Source organism: Spermophilus citellus (genome assembly GCF_964194105.1).
Source record: "Spermophilus citellus genome assembly, chromosome: 4".
Taxonomy (NCBI): Eukaryota; Metazoa; Chordata; class Mammalia; order Rodentia; family Sciuridae; genus Spermophilus; species Spermophilus citellus.
In genome coordinates this window covers 105695905-105720882 of record NC_138185.1, presented here as the reverse complement: position 1 = coordinate 105720882, position 24978 = coordinate 105695905, and the positions used below count along the sequence as shown (strand labels likewise).

The following is a 24978-nucleotide window of genomic DNA, read 5'->3' as shown; positions in this document are numbered from 1 at the left end:
CTCCTCTAATTTCTGGGCTTTTCAGGAAGGCCATTATCCCTGTGGTTGCCCAGGAACCAAAATGTTGAGATCTTTTTTTTCCCTTGACAGTACTGGGGATCTAATTCAGGGCCTCTCACATGGGAGGTAAGCAGTCTATCAGTGAGCTATATCTCTAACCCTGAAATAATTTTTGATTTGTTGACTCTTTCATAATCTAGCCAAGTCTGATAGTTCTTCCTTTGGAATATATTATTTGCTTCTTTTTCTTCACTACTACTATTGTATTTTACTTTTTTCTGTAGAGGAAAAGAAAATTATTACTGCTTGTTTTGGGGGAATTCTTGTAAGCCTTCCTAAGAAATTTTTTGTAAGACATTTTTCTGTGTAAGACATGTTTCATTTCTGTTTAATTTACCTTTTTAATCTTAGCTTTGCTGCTAGATGTTTCAATGGGGAATTTAGTCCCTACGAGAACCATAGTGCAGATCTTCTAAATGAAGAGATCATACACATTAGTCAGGGTTGGCATAAGAGGATTTGAAAACATCAGCTGTTAATAGGTAATAAAATCACTTTCCGTATGTGATTGTTTTGAATTTGAACAACAAATCCATCTGTTTTGCCTTAAACAAAAGGTAAGATATGTTTGAAGATACATATCGTAACCTACTTTCAGAGGATTCCTACCCTACAAAATTATTTTAGGTGCAAGCTAATTTATACCTGGGTATTGAAAACCCATCTTCTGAGAAGGTGGTAAAGCCTTTGATAACTCACTATTTTATAAACGTGTGTGTGTGTGTGTGTGTGTGTGTGTGTGTGTGTGTTTCAGGAAGAGGGAAGAGGAAGTTTTATAAATCATGTGTGTGTGTGTGTGTGTGTTTCAGGAAGAGGGAAGAGGAAGTTTTATAAATCATTAATATAACCTAAGGGGGCAGGTTTCTTATAGTGTCAAATATCTTGTAAAGTGTAGCACCATGGAGTAATTTCTGATAGAGGTTTACCTGGGTTGAGAACACAGAAACACTTCAAAAAAGCATTAGGAATGTTTCTAAACTTGTGTCTGCATTTTGTTCAGATTTAACAAGTTTACTATACATTGTTCAAATACATTCTTTAAAGAGGAGCTTTGATAAGAAGCTGTCTCCATCTGCTGATGGCCCATATATTTCTGTTGTACATCAACCTGTGCGTACATGTCTTCTCATTTGAAGTGGTCAGTAAATGAGGTGTTGAGTTTGCAGTTCAGTAGAAATCTAGACTGAGTGGTATGTGGTGGAAAGGTCCTCTTGCACCTGGTTTGACATGATAGATGACTAGCCCTGGGACATGGAGAAAGCTACATTTCTCTCTTGGCTTCATTTTTCACTTTGTAAAATAAGAGAGGAAGACCAAGGACCCTTCTAGCTTGGAAACTGATTCTGTGATGCCACCCAAATCCCTTCTCAGGTATTTTGTTTCATAACTGTTTTTCTTCTCTTGCCTTGTCTCTTTTTTGATCGGTGTAGGCAGAAGAAACCTGCTAAAATGTTTTGTGATCTAGGGAAATCTTTTCCTTCTGTTTGAAGCTAGGTGACCTAAACAGGTATTGAACTTACAACCATAGTATTATCAGCTTCATGCTTCCAATAGCACTTTAACAATAGAGCAGAGTCATTTCTAAACTAAAAACCTACTAAAATGCAAATGTTGAAGGCTGAACATTTTGTTTTACACAAAGCCATTCTTAAGACTATCTCTGATGCTCATTCTAATAATAAGCAAATACAACCGTTGAGAGCATACACACTGGAGCTGTACTACCTGGGTCTACATCTGGCTCTGCCACTGCTAGTTTTGTGACCTTGGGCAAGTTATAATAGTAATAGCAACCAACTAGGTTTCCTGAGGAATATATGTCTGGCCTATCGTTTTGTTTGTGTTTAGCTGCTATTGTTAGTTATTTTTACAATCCAGGGGTCAGACCCTCCTAAAATATATTCTTTAATTGTCATAATAATCCTATGAAAGTAGTTCCATCATAATCCTCATGAAGAGAACGAGTGTCTGGGCTGTATTTGAAGGAAAAGACTCCTTTGCTAGATCTATGTTCTTAACTTTGGAGAGAGAAAATTGTAACACATAATAATTGCACTGATGGTAACAACTTGAACATCCATATTACTCCCTTTATATCCTGAGTATTTATTCAGTATCTAAGTATATAATATTTTAATCTGAAATCTAGTCCTTGGCTGATGGCTTTGCAGTGAAAAAATGTGATTGAAGATATAGTATCAGTTTTTTTTTTATTTATAAAACTTTAAAGTGATGTTTTAACCACCTCTAGCCATTTTTTTTCCCACTTGAAAGTCTTTTGGCAGAAACAATGGTACACAAATAGGTTTCTGTAATTACTCAGTCTCTTTATGACAATACCATACTTATTGCTGAGTAACAGTAGGGTGGTGCTGGGTTTAGACATACTACATTTTGAGTCCCAGAAGATTTTTGCTTCGCCTGAATGGCTGAGTCAACTCTACTTTGTTTAGTAATTCAGGAAGCTATTTTATTCATGAGATCCAAGTAATATAAATATTAAAAAGGTAATTACATACAAGAATCTTTGAGAACTTCAGTAGCACTTTCACTATTCTAGATGAACAGTGAAGACAGTGGTTAAAGGAATAATTATTATATGAAAATAAAAGCAGTGGTTTGAGATATCACAACCACTAAGGGCCACTCTCATAGGAGTTGTTTCTAAAATGGCAAAATTTTGTACTTGGTGTATGTTTAAAAGATTTTGCATAATGTATTGTTCATTTGGAAGCTGCATGTGCGGATTTTTAGCTTATTTCATATATTTAAAAATCATAAATGGAAAAACACAGTACCATTCAAGGGAGGAACTGCTTAATACTTAAATAGCTACTTGCCAAATCACATTTTGGGTTGCATTTCTATTTTTAACTGACATACTGCTTTAAGTTTGCCAAAACCTGGTTGCATTTGGAAGGAAAATGGCATTGTTGCTATTTCTTCAGCATGAGAACATGTAAAACAGGTGTCTAGCAGCAGGGAAAGAGTGAAGGTAAAGGATAAAAATATAATATGTTGTGAGTTGTTTTTTTGCATTGAATTTCAAATCTTCTTAGGTATTGTTTTTGTTTATTCTGATATTTAGAATACCTTATTTATCTTCTACATTTCATACCCTCCCTCAAAAAGGGGAATTTCATTGAATTACAATGAGTATTGAGTTTACTAACATTTTTATTATTGATGTCATCATTTTGTTAGAATTTTACCTTTTGATTCAAGTTGATTTGTGTTTTTATTTGCTATCTGTATTTTATAACGTTTAATTCTAAGTATGTTCCCATGAATAAATAGTTTAATTTTAGAGCTGAAGTGACTGAGTTAAGGTGTACTAAGTGACTTAGAAAATGTTTTAAAGTAGTTAATTTTCACTTAATAAAATTTTGAGCTTAATAAAGAGAAAAGATTAGGCTGAATGTGGTGGTGTATGCCTCTAATCCCAGCAACTCGGGAAGCTGAGGCAGGAGGATTCCAAGTTCAAGGCCAGCCTCAGCAACTTAGTGAGGCTCTAAGCAATTTAGGCAGACCTTGTCTCAAAATAAACTATTAAAAAAAGGGTTGAGAATGTGACTAAGCACTTCTGGGTTCAGTCCATAGTATAAAAGAGAGAGAGAGAGAGAGAGAGAGAATAGATTCCCCCAAATCATTTTAAAAAGCAAAAGAAGTTAAAAACAAACAAAAGACAAAAGAAGTATTTTATCTTAGATTGCATTTATATGCTTAGATTGCATTTATATGCTGATAGTTTTCCCTAACCTATTAATTATTATAAAAACTGTTGTATATGGGATTGTAACTATTTTGGGGCTGTAGCTGACTGTGGATATTGTTTTGCTCAAAGCTGCCTTTTGTTTTTCACACTATTGATATGAGGACATCATCCAACTCCCAATGTGACCTCTTGTAGAAGAGTTTTGAACAGGGTTCTGAAAAGTATGATTATCAGATTTTTATATATTCTTTAACAATTATCTTACCTAAAAAGATTCATGGAAAATGGAATTGAGCATTCTGTGACTGTTTTTTCTCAAGGCAGATGTTCCCTATTATAATGTGAATATCATTCTCTATTTAGAATAATATAAACTGATTTCACATTTCAACTTTTTGATCATTCAGAAGTTGACATATGGATATATTTTTCAAATAGATAAAATGAACATTTTAAGTTTTTTAAAAATTTGTTTTAGCAGAATTATGAATATTCATAAATGTTCATTTTAGGGGTCAGATGAACTCATGGAGTTCTATATGGAAAAAACTTCCTGTTTATTTAATATCAGTTAGATTCACTTTTAAGAAGCTAATAGCCACATTCCAAATGTGCTTTAAACTGTCAAGCTAATAGGAAGAATACTTGGAGGTCTTAGGTAAAATAAAAGAGAAAAACAAATGTGCTATATAGGAAGAATATAGAACTGTGAACCAATGATAATTTTGATGCCTCTAAAGTGGCTGATACTCATTAGTTTTGGAATGACAACACCCTCTGAGAAGTTTGATAAGAGTTTTGTATAAAGGAGGGAGCCTTAGTTAAACTTGGTATGGGTTAGGAAAGGATATGTTTCAGGATCTCAGAGGAAGGATATTAGATATTTCCAAGAGAAGAACTTGAGCTTAATCTACCAGGCAGGTAAAAAAGAGTAGTCTGTGAAGAAAAATGTAATGAACTGGAAGGCTGAGGGTATGAGATGGTGTTGGATATTGGGGATATGTAGACATTCAGTAGGAATAGCTGTTGAAGGAGGAAGTGAAAAGTGGTGTGGTAAAGGATGAAGTTGGAAAGGATTGTTGGGTTTCAGATATTGAGGACCTTATATTCCAAGGCTATAGAGTTAGAACTTTGCCCTAATAGTGGCAGGGAGATCTTGAAGGAAGCTTGGGTTGTATCTTCTTTGATTTACTAGTGTGTCTGTTAGCCATTTTTGATCACTAAGTAAACAAACTTCTCTGTGTTTTTTTTAAAATTATATAAGAATTTTGAAAATATATACAAGGCAAAGAATATATAAAGATTATCTTAAAGCTCTGACATTAGGAGTATAAAACTTTCAACTGATTTTGGTTTCTTTAACTACTTTTAGCATCTAATCTCATTTAGTCTGTCTTCCAGATCAGATAAAATTAGGTTCTTAGACCTTTGTTTTTCCCCTGGCCCTTTTTATCAAGGTGGGGGACAGGATGCAGGGGTGCCCAGAGAAGACAAGCAAGCAAGCCAGTTGCCATCAAAGCAGCAATAATAGCTAAATGAGTACTTCTAAAATTGCTCCTCCTAGGGCATGTTGGGAGAAAATGCCAGGAGAGTGTTCTAATTGAAAAGGATGATTTTCCTGGTGGTTGAATTTCAGGCATTCTGTAACCTGGGTGGAGAAAAGATGAACCTATACCTCACAGGTGGACATTTAAGCCCTCTTTTCTACCATCAGGCAAATTAGAAAAATAATTACTATACTTGTGTCCATCTATTTCCAGGATAAGCTCAATTTGTAATAGAAAAGGTAAAGTTTGTTGGTTATGTCAGATTCAGCTCATCTTTACTATTCTTAAAGCCACTGCCTTATTCTTATGGACTAATCATCACATCAGGTTGACTTGGTCACCTTGCTTCCATTGTCTCCAACTGTAGTACTAGATTGTTTTGTGATATTATCAATATTCTTAAAAATATATATATATGTGTGTGTGTATATATATATATATATATATACATATATATATATATATGTATATATATATATATATATAGAGAGAGAGAGAGAGAGAGAGAGAGATAGTCATGTGGCTCCCTTATTTAAAAATCCACAGTAGCATTCTGCTTTCTGAGTTCTAAAAAACATCAGAGATATTCTCTGTGAATAGGGGGAGACAGGAGGCTTGGGATGCACTTGGTAATTTAATCTGACCAGTAAGGCAAATCATATTATTAACTTGTATTGTTAAAAAACTTCCTTTTTAATTTGGCAAATATTTACTTTGAGATTATCTAAGGAAGTCCTTTGTGAAAGATTGCATAATTAGGTAGTTAGAGCTTGGTGAAAGTAGTGTACCAAGATTTCTGGCAACACATTATCTGTCAGCCACTTGGACTAGTATGGGGATTCCTGTCTTTGAGAAAAAAAAAAGTTACTTAATAATTTATTTTATCTATATGACGGAGGACTATATGTGTGATAAACCAGGAGAGAATAAAAAGGGATCTTGCTTTCAAAATCAGTTGTGTCTTAATAAACATATGAAAAGATGCACAAGCTTGTTTGTAATTAAAGGAATACAAAATGGAAAAAAAAAATCAGTTGTGTCTTATCTCCCAACATTGCACCAGTCAGCATCACCATTCAGTGTTCAGAGAGTTGCTGTTTTTGCTGAGGTGGTGATTCTAATTGTCTGGCAGATTTTCAGGTCCACAAGTGGCATGACCTAACTATCAATCAGACCTATGAGCTTTCCCAGCCTGTGGCAGAGGCTACTATGCTATTGACTAATACTAGTTCCCAAGCTATTATGTACTTGTCTGTGTGTGTGTGTAAAAGGGGATGAAATTTTTATTGAAAAGTTAATATTGTTAAAGAATATAACAAAGTGGAACTAGAAAACAAGACCAAAAAAAAAAAAAAAAGCTGAGTTTTTTTTGTTTTCTGTTTTTAAACCAAGACAGGAAATGCAGTAAAGGTAACTAAGTAATTGTAAGGAAGAAAGGCCTGGTTTTTGGAACTAGGAAAGAGCAGGGCTGGGGGTAAAGGGTGTAAATAGTGGTTATACTAATTAAGGATTACAAAATAGTATTTTGGATAGGATAAAATTAATTCATGGATCTATATAGGATTGGTTGAAATAGATACCATTGAAATGAAATAGCATTTAGTTTTGTTATCTCTTAGTTTCTGTGCTAAGTGTAAAAGTTCCTTTTATAAGATCTTCTGCCCCCTTTCAAAGCTGATTAAACCTGGTTAAGAAGGTTCTAGATCCAATCAACCCTCTCAAGGGTTTCTTGGTGTGGTCTAATGTTGATGAGTCGATGCTTTGGCAGTGAACAGTTCAGTCATGACTCTGGACACTCTTACAACATGCCCAGTAAACCTGCCTATGGTGGATATAGGGAATCTTAACCTAGTATGTCCAATTTGAATATGGCTTCCCTTCACACGAGTCATTTTCCCCAGAGGGTGCAGAACTGTAAGTAGGAGCATGTTTGATAAGTGTTATTTTTGTTAAGTTATAAACAACTATTTCTAGATAGTTTCTTTAATTTCTCCTTAATATTTGAAGTTTTTGCATTTTAATTTTCATGGAGGGCTTCTGAAGTGACTTACATTCTTTTACAACTTTTAGTTTTGTGGAGAATGTTAATTCAGGGACCTCTCCAAAGGACTGCTAGAAAATTGTACTTCTTATGGGAACATTTGTGGACACCCCCAAATTCTTGAGCTTCCATTTTTTTTTTAATTTATTTTTTAGTTGTAGTTGGAACCAATACCTTTATTTATTTATTTTATTTGTTTATATGTGGTGCTAAGGATCAAACCCAGGTCCTTGTATGTGCTAGGCAGGCACTCTACCGCTGAGCCACAACCTTATCCCCAAGTTCCCATTTTTAAATACATGATACTCACTACTTTTATTTCATTGGAGAAATGTTTGTATCTCTTCAGGTTTTCAGCATTATTTTAGGTTGCCTTTTTTCTCCTTTCTTGTAACCTAACTCAACAGAATTAATTCATTACCAATATAACTGTAATCCCACTGGAGAGGACTGCAGTGCTTTTAGGCAAGTTCCATTTAAGCTGACAGAACTCTTTAAAAACAAACCAATTAAAGACAGTCTTAGATGAGCTACAATCATTTCTTGCAGATCAAGGAAAAGATGAGGTGGGGAAAGCAAAATCCTTTGACTTTAACAGTCCATCTCAGCAAACATGTTTCTGCTTGACTAAAGACACACTGATTACCTCTTTTCTAAGAATAGTATGCGAATGAATCATCAGAATTCTTCTTGGTAGCAGAGATTGAAGATCTTTTTGTAGTTTGACCCAGACTTGGTTTTCAGAATCATTTAAATAAATTTCATATGTATCTTAATTTATTTGCTTTCCACCTGAGTTTTTGGCATATTTATTTTCTGGGGCCAGGCAGAATTGGCAATGAAATTATTAAAAGGATTTATTTATTTCACAAGTAAGTATGCAATAGTATTGGCATCCCACATTCTACTAAGACATAAAATGTTATTATAAGCTTTTAGTGCCCAGTAAAGTTAGAAGTGCATTAGTGTCAGCAAAGGGAAAGATGGTGCTATTTTCCAATAACTTTAACAAATAACAAACTAATTAAATGTGATTTGATAGTGTAAAGAATAGCTTGAAATTGCAAGATTCCTGGCAGCTGGACTACTGAATTCCTTATTCTGTAAGAAAAGAATTTCTGTGGACCATTTCACTTAACCTTTGCTTATGCCTTACATTGTCCATATCTGCCAAAGAAAGGTAACTAACTATTATTAATAATTTTTTAATAGTTTGTTAAAGAAATGAGATACTTTATAAAATTGTTATGTGGCTGGCCTTTTCACAAATTAAATGATAATTACAAATTATTTGCTTGCTTAATTTTTATGGGTTATACATAGTGTTGCTATGGAATCAGTGCTTTCCTCATAAGTTTATAGTTTTAGGAAAAATGGCAGGCAGGCAGGTTTTTCTTTTTAAACTCATACCTAAAATAATAGCATATTCAAATTATAGGCTAGGTGTTTGGTATAAAGGAAGGAAGAGGTCACTTTGCCTCATCTTGCCCAGTCTGAAAGGCATTGTTGTGTGGGGAGGGGTGGGGGTGGGGTTGGGGGGAGATACTATGTATAGTGCCCAAGTTGAACCCAGGTACTTGTACATGCTAGGCACTCTATCACTGAGCTACATCCCTAGCCCCTATGTGTAGTCTAAACGTCCAAACTCACCAAGTTTTATGAGTTCAAGTAAAAAGAGTTGGGTTGAAAGGTTATTTTTTGGAATCAGGTGAATATGTGGAAGGTTATTCCAGGTATTCACAAAGTGAGAGTGAAATAATGGTTTTGGGAGGCATTTTTTTTTTTAATAAAAAGGGAGAAAATAACTCATGTAACAAGACCTTTAAAAAAAATTCTTGGGGCTGGCATGTAGCTTAGTTGTAAAGCACTTGTTTAGCATGAACGAGGACCTGGGTTCAATTTCCAGCACTCCAAAACAAAGCAAAATTCTTTGCAAATGCTTAGATGTAGAAGGATTGAAAATATTTCTAGAAAGAGGCTTTTCAGGATAACAGAAGATGTCAGTTTTTTTAAATGTAGATTTTTTTTAAGTGTAGATGGACATAGTATCTTTATTTATTTTTATGTGGTGCTGAGGATCGAACACAGTGCCTCACAAGTGTGAGGCAGGTGCTCTACCACTGAGCTACAGCCCCAGCCCAGAGGATGTCATTTTTTTAAATGTATTTTTGTTGTTGTTGTTGGACACAATACCTTTATTTTAATTTTATTTATTTATTTTTATGTGGCGCTAAGGATCAAACCCAGCGCCTTGCACATGCTAGGCAAGTGCTCTACTGCTGAGCCACAACCCCAGCCCAGGATGTCATTTTTGATTAAGACTCTCACTTAGGAAAGAAGTGGTTTCTTTGGAAGCAATGAGAAGGAGATTTCGCCCAGGGGAGGTGTATTCAGAAGGGCTGTTTGTTTTTGGCAAAGAATGTCAAGAACAAGTACTACAGGTGGGGTATCTCTTATATGAGAAGTTTGGGTTCAGAATTATTTTGGGTTTGGGATTTTTTTTTTCAGGTTTTGAAATATTTGCATACACTTAATGAGATATCTTGGAGATGGGACCCACGTCTAAACACAAATTCTTTTACATACCCCTTATATACAAAGCCTGATGGTAATTTTATGCACTTTTATTTTGACTAATTTATCACGAGAGATCAGGTGTAGAATTTTCCATTTGGGGGTATCATCACAATGACTCTTAAAAAGCTTGGATTTTAGAGCATTTCAGATTTTGGCTTTTTCAGGTCAGGGATACTCAACCAGTGTATATTTATGTGAGAAAGATCTTGGAGAGAAGATAACTCTTCCATTAGTTTTTCCTTTCTTCCCTATTTCACTTTTCATCTTAATTTAGCTAGGCTGTTAATTTTTTCATCAAACATTTATTAGGTATGTTGTGATTTTTTTACATACCAATTTATTGTGCTCATTTATTTGGAAGACATTGAAGATGCCAGTAAATTTTCTTTTTTGCTTAGTTTGTTAAATGGGTGCACAAAAGTTGGAGGATGGTTATTTTTCAATTCTTATAGTCAAACTCTTTTATTTTTATAATTTGTCCTGAGTTCTACTTTTTAGGAATTTTGTCATTTAGATCAAAGTGAGTTTAATGAAGATAGAGTTTTGTGACAGCCTTTAATCTAACTAACAGCATCTTTGATATTCCACATCAGGGTCAAAAATATAATTACTAAGTTACATTGTTTTCCTTAGATATTCAGATGGTCACATCCATAGCCTTAACTTCACCCATGGAGAACAGCTAATACACCATGGAACTTCAGTGCTAAATTGGCTTGCTTTACTTCTGTTGAGATCATCTTATCCGTCATTGGGACATAGAGGCCAGCACAGGGGCTGTGAATAGTTAATAGTAAGTTTGAATCTTTACTCTGCTACTTACTAGTTGACCTTGGCAAGGTTATTTTTAGCATCATTTCATTAAGATAAGGATGATACTTAATATCTGTCTCTAAGGTGGTTGTGAATATTAACAATCAGGGTAAAGTATCTTATATTTTGTCTGTCAGAGTATTTAGGCAGTGAGTAAATGAGAACTTCAGTTATTCTTACCTATTCTTTGTATACTTTTTTTGTTTAAATTCTTATACTTATAGTCAAATATTTTGTACATGATTATGTCAAATTAAGATTAAACTTTAAAAGTTTTATTCCAATCAAGATGGTTCTCCTTAATTTGTTGTAAACAAATACATAATGCTTCTTGTTTGGTATTTTTGTCACTGTCTATAATTTTTTATTAGCATAGTATGTCAGTACAGCATTATTTTAGTGAAGATTACCGTTGGATTAAAGGGACAGTGTTGAAATTGAATAAGCTTCTGTTGCTGCTATTTTCCTCTTCCGTTATTATTTTAAGTTAAGTGTTAGTTTTATGGCTGTATGAAACTTTCTACAGTATGACTGAAAGACAGTTTTTCCTGGAAAGTAAATAGCCTAAACATTATTATATCACCTTTTATAAGTTCAAAATTCTTGTTTTTAAGACTACATATTTATCCTTCTTTCAGCTACACACTTTTGTTCCCTTATATCTTTTTAAATGATTCTGTTATTCCCTTCATTGATGTTTTAAACAACTTGATTTTAATATGATATATATTTTATTGATGACTTTCAAAATAATTATCATCTATTATTGAATATTTAATTTTTAAATTATAAAGATAACTTAAATTCTGATTTTATATACTCAGTATATTCCTGTGATTAGAAAACTTTATAATGGAGTTCTATTTATAATTAATATACCAAGTGAAACTAATTAGAAGTAACTGAAGCCCCTAGCAAAATCTGTAATTAGACATGCCATTTATAATTAACTGACTTTTCTTATTATTGCCTTTTCCTCTCCATTCGAATTAATCCCTTGTGTTCATCCTCAGTGATACCTGTCTTCCTTACCAAGGCACTGATCACTGTGGTATTGTTATGGAGACTATGATTTCATAGGAGCTTTATATTTTTAAATTAATTAATTAAATTTCTGTTGGGGATTGAACCCAGGGGTGTTTTACCACTGAGCTACATCCCCAGCCCTTTTTATTTTTTATCTTGGGACAGGGTCTCCTTAAGTTGTTTTGGATTACCTTGAATAAGACAAAAGAAACAAAAAAATACTTGGATCATATACTCTATGTTGAAGAATTTTGTCCACATTACTAGATTAAGTACTTAGTGTATCGGAGGCTGAAGGCAAACAGAAAATAGGTAGAATTGACTATTTTTCTTCTTTAGTACTTGAAGACCTGAATTTTTCTCATCAATCTGATTGTTGGTATAATTTGACATTGACTTTGGGCCATTGATAAGGGTATGTCTTCAGTTATCTTGACAAAGAGCTCAAAGTCTACTCTAAATTAAGTATTGTCCTGTACTTTGGATACAAAGAAGCTAGAGTAATAATTTACCAGTCAATACAACACAGGTACCAACTAGTAAAGATGGCTATACCAATGGATTTATGTCTTAAAGGATCCTCTATTCTTTACTATGGGTCATGCTTTCCTGTTGCTGGGTTATGGTGTTGGTTGGAGATTGGGCTATCAGCAGCTACCTTAGGGATGGTGGCATTTGAGGCATTTACAGTTAACCAGACTACATTACAAAAGTATTTCAGTATTTCAGTACAGCTTTTTTTTTTTTTTAACATTTTTTTAGTTGTAGATGGACACAATATCTTTATTTATTTTTATGTGATGCTGAGGATTGAACCCAGGCCTCATACGTGCACAGCGGGTGTCCTTCCACTGAGCCCCAGCCCCAGCCAGCACCTTCAGTACAGCTTTCAGTATGTGCCGATATATAGACACTCTGAATGTTAGCTCTGCCAAGAGGTGTTAAGTCACTTACTGAAGAGAGCTTACAGGTCTCTCTAAAAGGCAGTTATAGTGCATTGGTGCAGCCAATATGGAAAGCAGTATGGAGATTCCTTGGAAAACTGGGAATGGAACCACCTTTTGACCCAGCTATCCCACTCCTCTGTCAATACTCAAGGGACTTAAAAATAGCATACTACAGAGACACAGTCACATCAATGTTTATAGCAGCACAATTCACAATAGCTAAACTGTGGAACCAACCTAGATGCCCTTCAGTTGATGAATAGATAATGAAAATGTGGTATATATACACAATGGAATACTATTTAGCATTAAAAGAGAATAAAATTATGGCACTTGGAGGTAAATGGATGGAGTTGGAGAATATAATGCTAAGTGAAGTTAGCCAATCCCCTAAAACCGAATGCTGAATGTTTTCTCTGATATAAGGAGGCTGATTCATAATGGGGTTGCCGGGGAGCATGGGAGGATTAAATGAACTCTAGATAGAGCAAAGGGGAGGGAGGGAAAGGGAGGGGGCATTGGGATAAGAAAGATGGTAGAATGAGATAGACATCATCATGTATGAAGGAAGACACGAATGGTGTGATTACACTTTGTGTACAGAGATATGAAAAATTGTGCTCTATATGCGTAATATGAATTGTAATGCATTCTGCTGTCATACATAACCAAGTAGAATAAAAACAAATAAAAGCCAAGACTTCCAGGGAAAAAAAAGGACTTAATGTAAGTATGTATGTAAAAAAACACATAGGTCAAGAATTGCTTGAGTCTTTTTTTGTTCACTAGGTAAGACTTACATAATGAGTGGAAATTTGCCAGGCAGATTTGAGGAGCTGCTAAATAAGCAGAGGAGAAAACAGCATTTGCAAAGACATAGGAACATGAGAGTGCATAGTGGATTCAGAGATTAATAAGTAGGAGCAGTACAAGATGAAGATGTCTTTTTTTGACACTTGCTTTTTAGGTTGAATGGATATATATTAAGATCATATTTATCCTCTTAAAATTGTTCCATTTTGGATAGGAAATTGCTGGACTGTCTGATACTTAGTTTCTTCACCTCTATCTAAATTATTTTAGACATGAGAAAAGAAGGAGAGAGGATAGGAATTTGTTATAGTTTAGGGCTATACTAAACATTGATAGAGCAAGAATGCAATTAAAATCTCTTTTCTGATTCACTGAGAGTCTTCTAATGAGCAAACACAGATTCAAACAGATTGAAGATGGTAGTTTTTTTAATGACATAAAACTATTGCCATGGGGTGTTTTGGCTGACATCATGAAACTAATTTTGCTTAATGGCTATGGAGGCCTACAAATTCAAATGTGCAGAAAATGCAGTAAATTACTGGCCTGTCAGTTTCTGGTTGCCTGTCATGTTTTATCTGAATAGCAGCTTTTGTTTCCAGACTGTCAGGAGCAAGTATGTGGACCCCTTCAAGGTTGTATTTGTACATGCTTGAATAATTCAATTCAAAGCCATCTAAATATAGCAAACCGACAACAGTGAAACAATGTATCTTCTTATACTGTTAGTACTTATAGAATCAGGGAACACATCTATGGATATCTCTTTTCATTTTGGAGAGTTCTTGAAACATGTCAAGCATTTATAGTGGTATAAATTCTGATTTTATTGCCAGAATTGATGACTCACACCTTTGAAATACATGAGAGTCATATGGAGAGCAGAGAAAACATTTCCTTTATGACTTTTCAATTCAATGAATGATTTGAAGGCACCCACTTTGGGCTAGGAATTGTTGGAATAGAAAGGTGAACAAGTAGCATTTTTCTTGGTATCAAACTGTGTGGGTTTTTTTCCCCTTTAAGTTATATTTAGTAAACTTGACTAGGTCTGTGTGTGTTTTGGTGGGAGGGTGTTAAAAGCTACAGTAAAGTTTTGAGATACTTGTTAACAGGTTGTTTCAAATGGTTTTGAAATAGTAATGGTTCACGTTTTTTGATGACCTCATTTTATAATTTTCAATTAATGTTACTTCTTCTTATTGCTCTGGAAAATTAAAAAGATATATTTTAGATAAAATGTGAATCATTCCAATATTATTAACTCTTCAGTTTTTTATTTTTATTTTTTAATATTCATTTTTTAGTTGTACACAATACCTTTATTTTGTTTATTTTTATGTGGTGCTGAGGATCGAACTCAGGGCCTCGCACATGTTAGGCGAGCACTCTACCCTGAGCCACAACCCCAGCCTGTTAGACCCTAGATTTGAAGGAACAAAATATCAACCATTGTTCTCTGTGGAATAAAAGAACTCAGCAAAAAGGAAACCAAAATAATCAGCATGTGAAAACTTTTAGACCGTTTGGTGTGCTTAATGTTATCAAAATAACAAAATTCAACCCGAAGTGCACAAAATTTATATTTGTTTTTTGCGGGTATATTGTTTTTATATTCAAGGCTATCTGAATATTTAAGCAGGAATAGACCATTTGATTTGAATATTGATTACCTAATTAGCATATTAAATCTTTGGGTTTTATATTATGAGTGGTCAAGGGAGCTTAGGAATTAAGGTATTCTGGGGCTGGGGATGTAACTCAGTGGTAGAATGCAGGGAAGCCCTAGGTTCAATCCCCAGCATCCCCGCCCCCCCCCAAAAAAAAAAAAAAAAAGAAAGAAAGAAAAAAAAATAAATTAAAGGCATTTTGTATGTCATTATATCACATGACTAGAACCATTCTAGGGAAACAAAAAGGCACTGAGAATCCATGTCATAACAAATTCTTCTTTTAGTACCCTTGATCATTTCATTTTAACTGCCTGAATGCCTGTTTTCTTCTCTTTAACTTCTTTTTTGGGAGGCAGTGGGAGGGGGAAGGCCAGGGATTGAACTCAGGGGCACTCAACCACTGAGCCACATCCCCAGCCCTATTTTATATTTTATTTAGAGATAGAGTCTCACTGAGTTGCTTAGAGCCTTGCCATTGCTGAGGCTGAGGCTGGCTTTAAACTCGCAATCCTCCTGCCTCAGCCTCCTGAGCCCACTCTGTCCTTTAACTTCTTACTCAAAGACTTCCCAAAGCCATTCCTAAACATTTTCTCCAGAGGAGACTCCTGGAATTTAATTTTGTTTGTTACAACTTCGAGGATTTTTTTTAACTTTTTTTTTTGTGTGTGTACTTAAAATTATATTTTCTATTGTATTATAATTTTCTCTCCCTGCCCCCTTCTTTTCTCTTTTTCTCCCTTGGTACTAGGAATTGAACCCAGGGGCTTTACTCTACTGAGAGACATCCTTTAGTTCTTTTATTTTTTATTTTTTAAGTATTTATTTTTTAGTTGTAGTTGGACACAGTACCTTTATTTTATTTATTTTTACGTGGTGCTGAGGATTGAACCCAGGGCCTTGCACCTGCTAGGCAAGCCCTCTACTGCTGAGTCATAACTCCAGCTCCAGTCCTTTTATTTTGAGACAGGGTTTTGTTAAATTGCTGAGGGTCTTGTTCAGTTGCTGAGGTGGGCTTTGAACTTGCGATCCTCCTGCCTCAGGTCCCCTGAGTTGCAGAGATTATAGGCATGCCCCTGGATTATAAATTTCTTGAAGTTATCATGGATGTTGAGTTGAACCATGAAGGATGGTAAGAATTTGGATAGGTGGAGAAGGGAATTCTTGTCCTAAGGAGGGAAACTGTATAAACCACAGTTCTTATGATAAAAAGAACAAGATGCTAAATAGATCCTTAAAGAATATGAGTGAAATAGTGACAAAGTTGTGAAAGTAGAAAATGACTTTTTTATTTGTTTTTTTTGATACTGGGGATTGAGGCCAGGGGTGCTTTACCGCTGAGCTACATCTCTAACCCTTTTAAATTTTTTTTTTATTGAGACAGCGTCTTGCTAAGTTGCTTAGGGCCTTACTAAATTGCTGCAACTTCCCTTAACTGATCTGATTCACTGGGATTATAGGCCTGCACTACTGTGCCTGGCCAGCTCACTTTAATTGGGTGTAGGAAGGGATTAATGGAGAATTGAAGGAGAGAATGCTTGTCCTACTATACCTCCCTTTTATTGTTATATTACTCCACTAAGGGAGAACAGAGCCAATATCATGATGGGATGTAAAGTGCCAGTTCTAATGTACTATGATGCCATGGTACGCTTTTAAATCTGCAGATTTGAGCCATCACTAAAACCCGTTTCATCTATTTATGAATTATTTAATTAGAGTTCAGCAAACTTTTTGTAAAGGACCAGATAGATAGTAAGTATTTGAAGTTTTGGGGCCACAGAATTCCTCTGTTGCATATTCTTATTTATTTGTTTATAGCCTTTTATAAATGTAAAAAGCATTCTTAGCTCTAGAGCCAGACAAAACTATCCATGGACTGGATTTGGTCTCCAGAATGTAGTTCAACTTCTTATTTAGTTGACTGGGATGCTTATTTCTGAACTTAAAATTTCTAGAATTTAGACACCAAGACTGGCTTGGTGATGGTATTTTTCCATCTGTCTGTATTTTCATTGTCTGCTCACAGGTTATATTTTCTAAGGGTCAAGAAGCTAATAGTTTGATATGCGGATGCTGACTCACAATGTTGTGGGGAGTGGAGGTTCACTGGATTGGAGTGGGGGTAGTAAGTGGAAGGGAGGGAGGGGGAATAGGAATGGGAAAGACAGTAGAATGAATTGGACATAATTTCCTATGTTCAAATATCAATACATGATCATGTAACCCCATATCATATGCAACCACAAAAATGGGAAGTTGTTCTCCATGTATGTATATAGGTCAAAATACATTCTACTGTCTTATATAACTAAAAAGGACAAATAAAAAATAAAAGAAGAAGCTCATAGTTACCGAGAATTCTTCATTCTCTTTCCTACAATCTTGATAGTTTTGCGTTTCAGGTTGTCTTTCATTTCTAAATGCTTTGGAAACTTTCTGATGTCTGAGACTATTTTACTCCTCTTTACTAGCTGTGTACTCATTAACACATGAGGATTTTAATGGTTTTTATAAATAACATACTTTATTTGTATTCTGTTATAAATTATGAACAATTTATTACTTTTTTAATATAGTAAAGTTCAAATATCAGACTTGAGAAAACAGCATATTATATAAACAGAGTGATTTAATCTCAGTGCTCATTGGTTTAATTGCGTTTCTGAGTTAGATTCTCCTATATGTTGTCTTGTTTTTGCTTTACATATATTCTCTGTAATCAAGTAGGTATGCCAGATTTTTCTATCAGGAGAAGTTACTCCTGTATACAGGAGTCCCCGATACACACTAACTTCAAAACTAACCCCAAATATTCACAATCGTAAATGCACATTCACACTTTTACACACATACACTTTTACATACAGGAAAACATATACACTCTTATATATACACGCAATACATATACAAATAAATATCACAAACATAGATATACACATGTTCCCAATCTTGAATTGCCATGCTCAACTGCTGAAACTAGTCTTCCCATATTGTGTCCTTCCTCATTGATTATATGTATCTATATATTATATGTATCTATATTTCTATTTGATTAATCTAATACTTCTTGCTTCTCTCTTTGTTTAATGCTCTTATTGTCCTACTTATTGCATTCTGCATTTCATTTATTTTTCTATAATTTCTTGGAGTTTTACAGTTGTAAAAACTTTAATCCTTTAAGTAAGCAAATACTCCAAACTCACAAAATTTTTAAGTGAATGATCAATGCATATCATTATTATAAACACATTCTCACATTTGTAGTACATTCAAAATATGTGATATGTATTCACTATTAACACTGTGAAAATTTTAAGCTTATTTTCAGGAAGATTAGGTAAACAAATAATCACCAATGCAAACAGGTCTTATAAATAGTCACAACTTACCTGTCAGTTGTTGGTATAAAGAGTATAAATAAATAGATGTGGTTTGCAGGTGATTATACATTCACTGGTTACAGACACAAGCTGAACCTTGGGGAAAACACATCCGAGTGCAGAGGCATCTTTCTCTCTCTACTACTTAGCTACATCCCCCCGCCCAAACCTTTTTATTTATTTTCAGACAGGGTCTTGCTAAATTGCCTAGGCTGGCCTTTAATTTGGGATCCTTCTGCCTTGGCCTTCTGAGTAGCTGGGATTAATGGCATGCACCATCAAGTCCCTGTAGAACTGGAATTTTTTAAGGTTCTTGTTGCATATTGCAAAATTGCTTTCCAGAAAAATTTTAACAGTTTGTGCTATCATGAGTAGTGTACAAAGATGCCTCTTTTATTGCATTGTTATAATAGTATATATTATAGTATCATATTACATTATCATTTGTAGCTGCCGGTATAGACTAGATTATGTTGTAGTAACAAACAATCTTGAGAAGCTCTGTGGCTTAATACAATAAAGCTTCTTTCTTGTTTATGCTGTATGTCTAACGTGTATCATCAGGAGTCTCACTTCTTCAGAGCCGTTTGTTTAACCAGCCTCATCGGAAATTCCAATTCATCACTTGCATACATAATCCCTGTAGCAGTGGGTAGGTCTTCCAGCTGTGTATTGGTTCTTGAAGTTTATATCTAGAAATCTCTCATATCCACACACATTTCAGTAATTAAAGCAAGTATTTAGCTATACCTAACTTGAAAGAAGGCAGTGAAGTACAATCCTGTCATGAGTCCGGTGAAGAGAAAAATTGAAATGTATTAATGACATCTTATTTTTAAAATAACTTCATTTACATTGATGAAATTACAGATCATTTTAATTTGATTTTCTTTTTGCTAACATAGAGAAACATTTTTCATATTTATTAGACGTTTGTTTTATTTAACTTTCCCTTTTACTTAGGCTTTATAAACATGTGCTATTGGTTTACTTTTACATTTCCAGATTTTTAAATTTTATATTTTTTTGTGGGAATGGGCATTCAGGGTGGTAATATTATAGGGAGTGCAAACTTTTAGAAAATATTTTGTTGAAGGATTGAACTGGTAAAAGAAGTTAATTTTTTTTCTCCTTTAATATACTGTATTGCTGGGTTTCTATTCTTGGGACTAAAAGGCTCAGGGGTCAGTTAAAATGGGCTAACTGGGCTGCACGAAATAACCACACAAGAGACACAAATACCTTTTTCTTTGGGATCACTGTGATGGCTCCTCTGACCTTAAGGGTCCGCAGAAAGAGAGAGAGAGCGCGAGAGCACGCGCTGACCCCTTTTATTGAGGAGAAGCTATTTAAATGAGGCAAGGGGTCAGGTTTCAGGGGGCTGAGTCTATCTTCATGATGTCAGTGGACATCAGCAGGTTGACTGACACCTGGGTAGGCCACACCCAAGGGCACAGTAAGAGAAGGGGACACACACAAGGCACTTCCATGGAAGATTCTATCCTAAACAGGGTAAGGGGTTATATTACAAAGGAACTGGTGAGCATAGCTTTACCCATGGGGCTGTAGCAAGACACACCCATGCACCAACCCTCGCACCCAAGAAGGGTGCACCCATGCATCAACCCTCGCACCCAAGAAGGGTGCCACATTTCTGTGACTGAGAGCCTCAGCACATAGCCGGGGAGTGTAACTCAGTCACTTGTAAGGTTGGCCTCGCACACAGTATGTTTTGATAGATTTCAAGAATCATCATTGATATTAAATAATCAAAGTCTAGCAGAAGTTGTTAATTCTCAATATTCTAAAGATTTCTAAAGAAAACTTGAACACAAAAATTTGTGAGTAAACAATCAAGTTAGTATTCTCCTATTGAAAGAATTAAATTATCCACTCAGATTTAGTTGTATTGACCATGTCTGATTTTTCCCCCCCTCTTCAATTCAGGTATCTGCCTAAACTGGAGCTGATGCTGTAGACATTTCTTTGTGGTTTCTCTAAAATCCTAAGGTGAGATATTTTATGAATACATTTGCCTTTTAAAATATATTTTATAATAAGAAAGATGTGTTTCTGAAAAATTTAAGACAACACCAAATGTCTTTTCCTTATTTATAATAATACTACATATATAGCATGCTTTTACTTTTTGTTTGTATGACATTTGACTGAAATAAACAAAACTGGTTCTAGCAATAAAATACTTTTTAGTGTATTTTCCCATTACTTTTATACTAAAAAAATGGAGTTACACTGATGTTCTCTGACATACTTGAGAAAGATATTGGCATTATGATCTGATAGTCTTGAAGACAAATCCTTGATTAGTTAATCATAGATTAAAACTGGGAACTGCTTTAATAGGCCAGTTGGTAGGAGTTTTCTCTACCTTCTTGGACTTGATTATTTCTATAATTCCCTCTGTTTGTGGGGCCTATGTAATAAAGATATATCCATTAGTATGTTAATAGTTAATTTCTATAGAAAGTTTCCCTTCCACAGAAAGCTTCTATAAATAGCATTCTGCTATAAAGTTAAGGTTATTAGCCCTGTCCCTTTTCCTACCTGTCTTAACTCGAGTCCTCTTCAGTTTTTTTTTTTTTTATTTTTGAAATTCTTCATTTTAAAAAAGTTTAAATGGGCCATTTTAAGTTTCTCTTTTGGTCTTTCCACCTGAGTCCAGCTGTTCTCTAAACTATTCTTGTCATTGTCAGCAGGGTATTTTTTTCCTAAAAGATAAATGTCAGCATAGCAGTTTAGTATTCAGAATCATTCAGTATCTCTACCTGGCTTAAAGGTAATTTACAAACTCTTTTATGGAACATTATAATTTTTTTTTACAATTTTCCATCCCACTACTGCCCTAGGCATGATTGTTCAATTCCTGTGACACCTTTACTGAAAAATAATTTACATACCATAAAATCACCCATTTAAAGAGTACCATTCAGTGGTTTTTATTTTATTTCAGAGATGTGCAACCAATACCACAATCTAATTTTGGAATATTTTCATCATTCTTAAAAATACTATTAGTAGTCTCTACTCACCATCCCCTACCCCCAGCCTCTGTCAGCTACTAATCTACTTACTGTCTCTATAGGTCTACCTCTTCTGGACAGTTCATGTAAGTGAAATTGTACAATTTATGGGTCTTTTGTGACTTATATCTTTCACATAGCAAAACGTTTTCAAGGTTCACCCATGTTGTAGCATTTATCAGGACTCCATTACTTTTTCTTACTGAATAATATTCCATTTTCTGTGACTGGAGTTGAACTGGTAAAGAGCTGAGCTTCTAGGTGTCTGTCTGGGTAGTCAATTTTAAGAAAAGGGCCAAAATGAAAGTAACAGTTAAGTCTTTAATCATTTACTGCATTAGGATAAGAAAGAGATTAACTCTGAGAAAGTATAGGCTCCCTGAGGTTGAGGTGGTCTCACTGCTGAGGAAGCCTTCAACAAAAGGTTTTTGCAGTTTATGGATCCAGGGGAAAGGTGAAATGGTTATGAGTGGACAAGTCCAGAGTCAGCTTAGGGAAAAGTATCTTCTATATTTCCTAGCCTCTTCAAAGGGCCTGAGGAAAGGCCTCAGCCAAAGGCCATGAAGAGCTTTCTGGATGAAGTCACCTGGGCCAGGAATGCTGAAATGCTAAAATTAAGAGCATGGCGAGCTGGGGCCTGAGTCTTTATATGTTGCTACACGCTGGCTGTGTCAAGTCTGGTGGGGAGAACCCTGCTATCCTTGTGAAGCCTTTAAATTGTAATTGTTTATGGTTGGGCTGAAAAAACCATGCATAAGTATTTTTATGGCCAGGAGCCGGACTTAATACATACAGGCCATATTTCATTCATTAGTTAGTGGACATTGATTTGCTTTCATTTTTTGGCAATTTATGAAAGTATGCTATGAATGTATATTTGTATGTAGTTTTTTTGTGTGGACATATTGTGCTTAATTTTTTCCTGAGGTGATAACCCTGTTTTCAGGTGTTTCCTATTTTCAACAGTGCCACAAGAAACATTCCTCTATATGACTCTTGCAGTACATGTGAAAGAGATTCCATTGGGTATATGTACCTATGAATGTAATTCCTGGGTCATAGGGTAGTAATGTTAATCTTAAAGAGAGAAAACAAACTTATTTCCAGGAGTTGTACCATTTTACCCTCATAGCTTCAATGTATAAGAAATCCTGTCATTTTACAATCCCTCTAATATGTGATATTTTTCAGACTTTTTAATTTTGCTAATTGAATGATACAAAGTAGTGATCTTTAAAGATCTATAGTGATCTTTTAAGACAAACTTAAAAAATGATGTGTAATTTCCAATTTACAATAAAATGCAAATCTTAAATATATGGTTCAGTGACTTTTGACAAATGCTTATACTCATTTAATCCACTCCCCTATAAAGCTTTAGAACATTTTATTACCTCTTAAGTTCCCTTGGACTCCTTAACATTTTTTCTTCTTACCAAAGGAAACTACTGTTCTCCTTTTGTTACTTTTTCAATTGGGTTGTTTACTTACTTAGAAGCATGCTTTATAGATTCTGTGTGAGTCTTGTGCCAGTACAATATTGAGTAGAAGTGGTAAGGGCAGACATCTTGGCTTGTTCCTGATTTTAGGGGATAAGTTCTCAGTTTTTCACTATGAAGCCTGGTGATATCCTCAGATTAAAGATTCTTTTATTGCTGAAAGGTGTCTTTTTTCCCCTCACATATAAAGATAATGTTGAATTCTAAGTGTGGTGTTAAGGATAATTTTTAGAAGACGGTATGATCATGATTCTCCTATGGATAGGAAATGAACAGTTGTCAACTATTTTATTTAACTCATTAATTACTGAGGAAACATTTCAAAGGAAGTTCTAAAGAGCTACTCATTTACATGCAATAAATGAATGGTGAAATAAAATTTTCAAATAAGTACAAAATGAACTTCTCTACTGGACAATTACCAATTTTGTCCCATTGGACACAAGTAATTTGCTTTCCGTAGATAAGAAGAATTTGCATTATAACTAGTGTTCTTTAACTTATAGAATTGAAAGTTTGAAAGATGGAAATAGTGGATGCTTGAGCTAGGAAGGACATTCACTAGTCTTTTTTCTTTTTAAGTTTACTTCAAAGGTTTTTACTATTTTTTCCTGTAAAGTGTGGTCTTGCTTTAAACTTCCCTGATCCCTAGTAGTATTGACCCTTTTTCATGTATTTATTTTTTTAATTTTATATATGTATTTTTTAGTTATAGGTAGACACAGTATCTGTATTTTATATTTTATATTTTATATTTTATATGTCTTTTGTGCAACTTTCCATGGGTTTTTTTTTTGGTGTATGTTAATGCGTTATATGTTTTTAATAATAATTCAGTATAGATTGTATGTATTATGAACATTTTTCTTAGTTTATAACATCTTTTTTTTTCTTTTGAGGTGGTTTTTTTTTTTTTTGAAGGGGTAGTACTGGAGATTGAACCCAGGGGTGCTTTACCATTTAGGCTACATCCCCAGTCCTTTTTCTATTTTATTTTGAGACAGGGCCTCACTAAGTTGCTTAGGGCTTTGCTAAGTTGTGGAGGCTGACCTCGAGCTTGTGATCCTCCTGCCTCAGCCTCCCTAGTCACTGAGATTACAGGGATGTGCCACCACCACACCTGGCCAAGGTGTTTTTTAAATGAACAAATGGCTCTTAGTTTTAATATAGTCAAACTTATCTTAAGAAATGTTTCTTTTTTAAGCATTATTTATTATTTATTTATTTTTAGTTGTTAATGGACCTTTATTTATTTATATGTGGTGCTAAGAGACCCCAGTGCCTCACACATGCTAGGCAAGAGCTCTACCATTGAGCCACAACCCCAGATCCAAGAAATATTTCTTTACTCTTTTTTTTTTAATATTTATTTTTTAGTTTTTGGCGGACACAACATCTTTGTTTGTATGTGGTGCTGAGGATCGAACCCGGGCCGCACGCATGCCAGGCGAGCACGCTACCGCTTGAGCCACATCCCCAGCCCAAATCTTTATTTATTTTTATGTGGTACTGAGGATCGAACCCGTGCCTCTCACATACGAGGCGGGCCTTCTACCACTGAGCTACAGCCCCAGCCCCGTTTCTTTACTCTTTTGGCCTTTTTACTCCAAGGTCAAAAGATAACTCTTTTAACCATTAAGCTTTTAAAGTTGTTTTGACACTAAGAACCTTACTTTATCTGATATTGAATTTTTCATGTGGTATGATATTAGTATTTAGTTTAATTTTTGTTTTGAGATGGGGTCTCACTGTGAGGCTGTATTTGAACTCTTGAGCTTAAGTGATCAGTCACAGCCTCCTGAGTAATAGGAGCTATAGGTGTGTGCTGCTGTGCCTGGCCCAAATT

The 24978-nt window shown here is 34.8% G+C and overlaps 1 protein-coding gene across 2 annotated transcripts in view; it reads left to right on the top strand.

The window, feature by feature from the left end:
- Window positions 1–24978, top strand: part of PEAK1 (pseudopodium enriched atypical kinase 1) — a 290178-nt gene that overhangs the window by 27859 nt on the left and 237341 nt on the right. For both annotated transcript variants that reach the window (XM_081292596.1, XM_081292595.1), the window contains exon 2: window positions 20540–20602. The gene's annotated coding sequence lies outside the window, so the exon portion shown is untranslated. The remainder of the gene's footprint in view (window positions 1–20539; window positions 20603–24978) is intronic.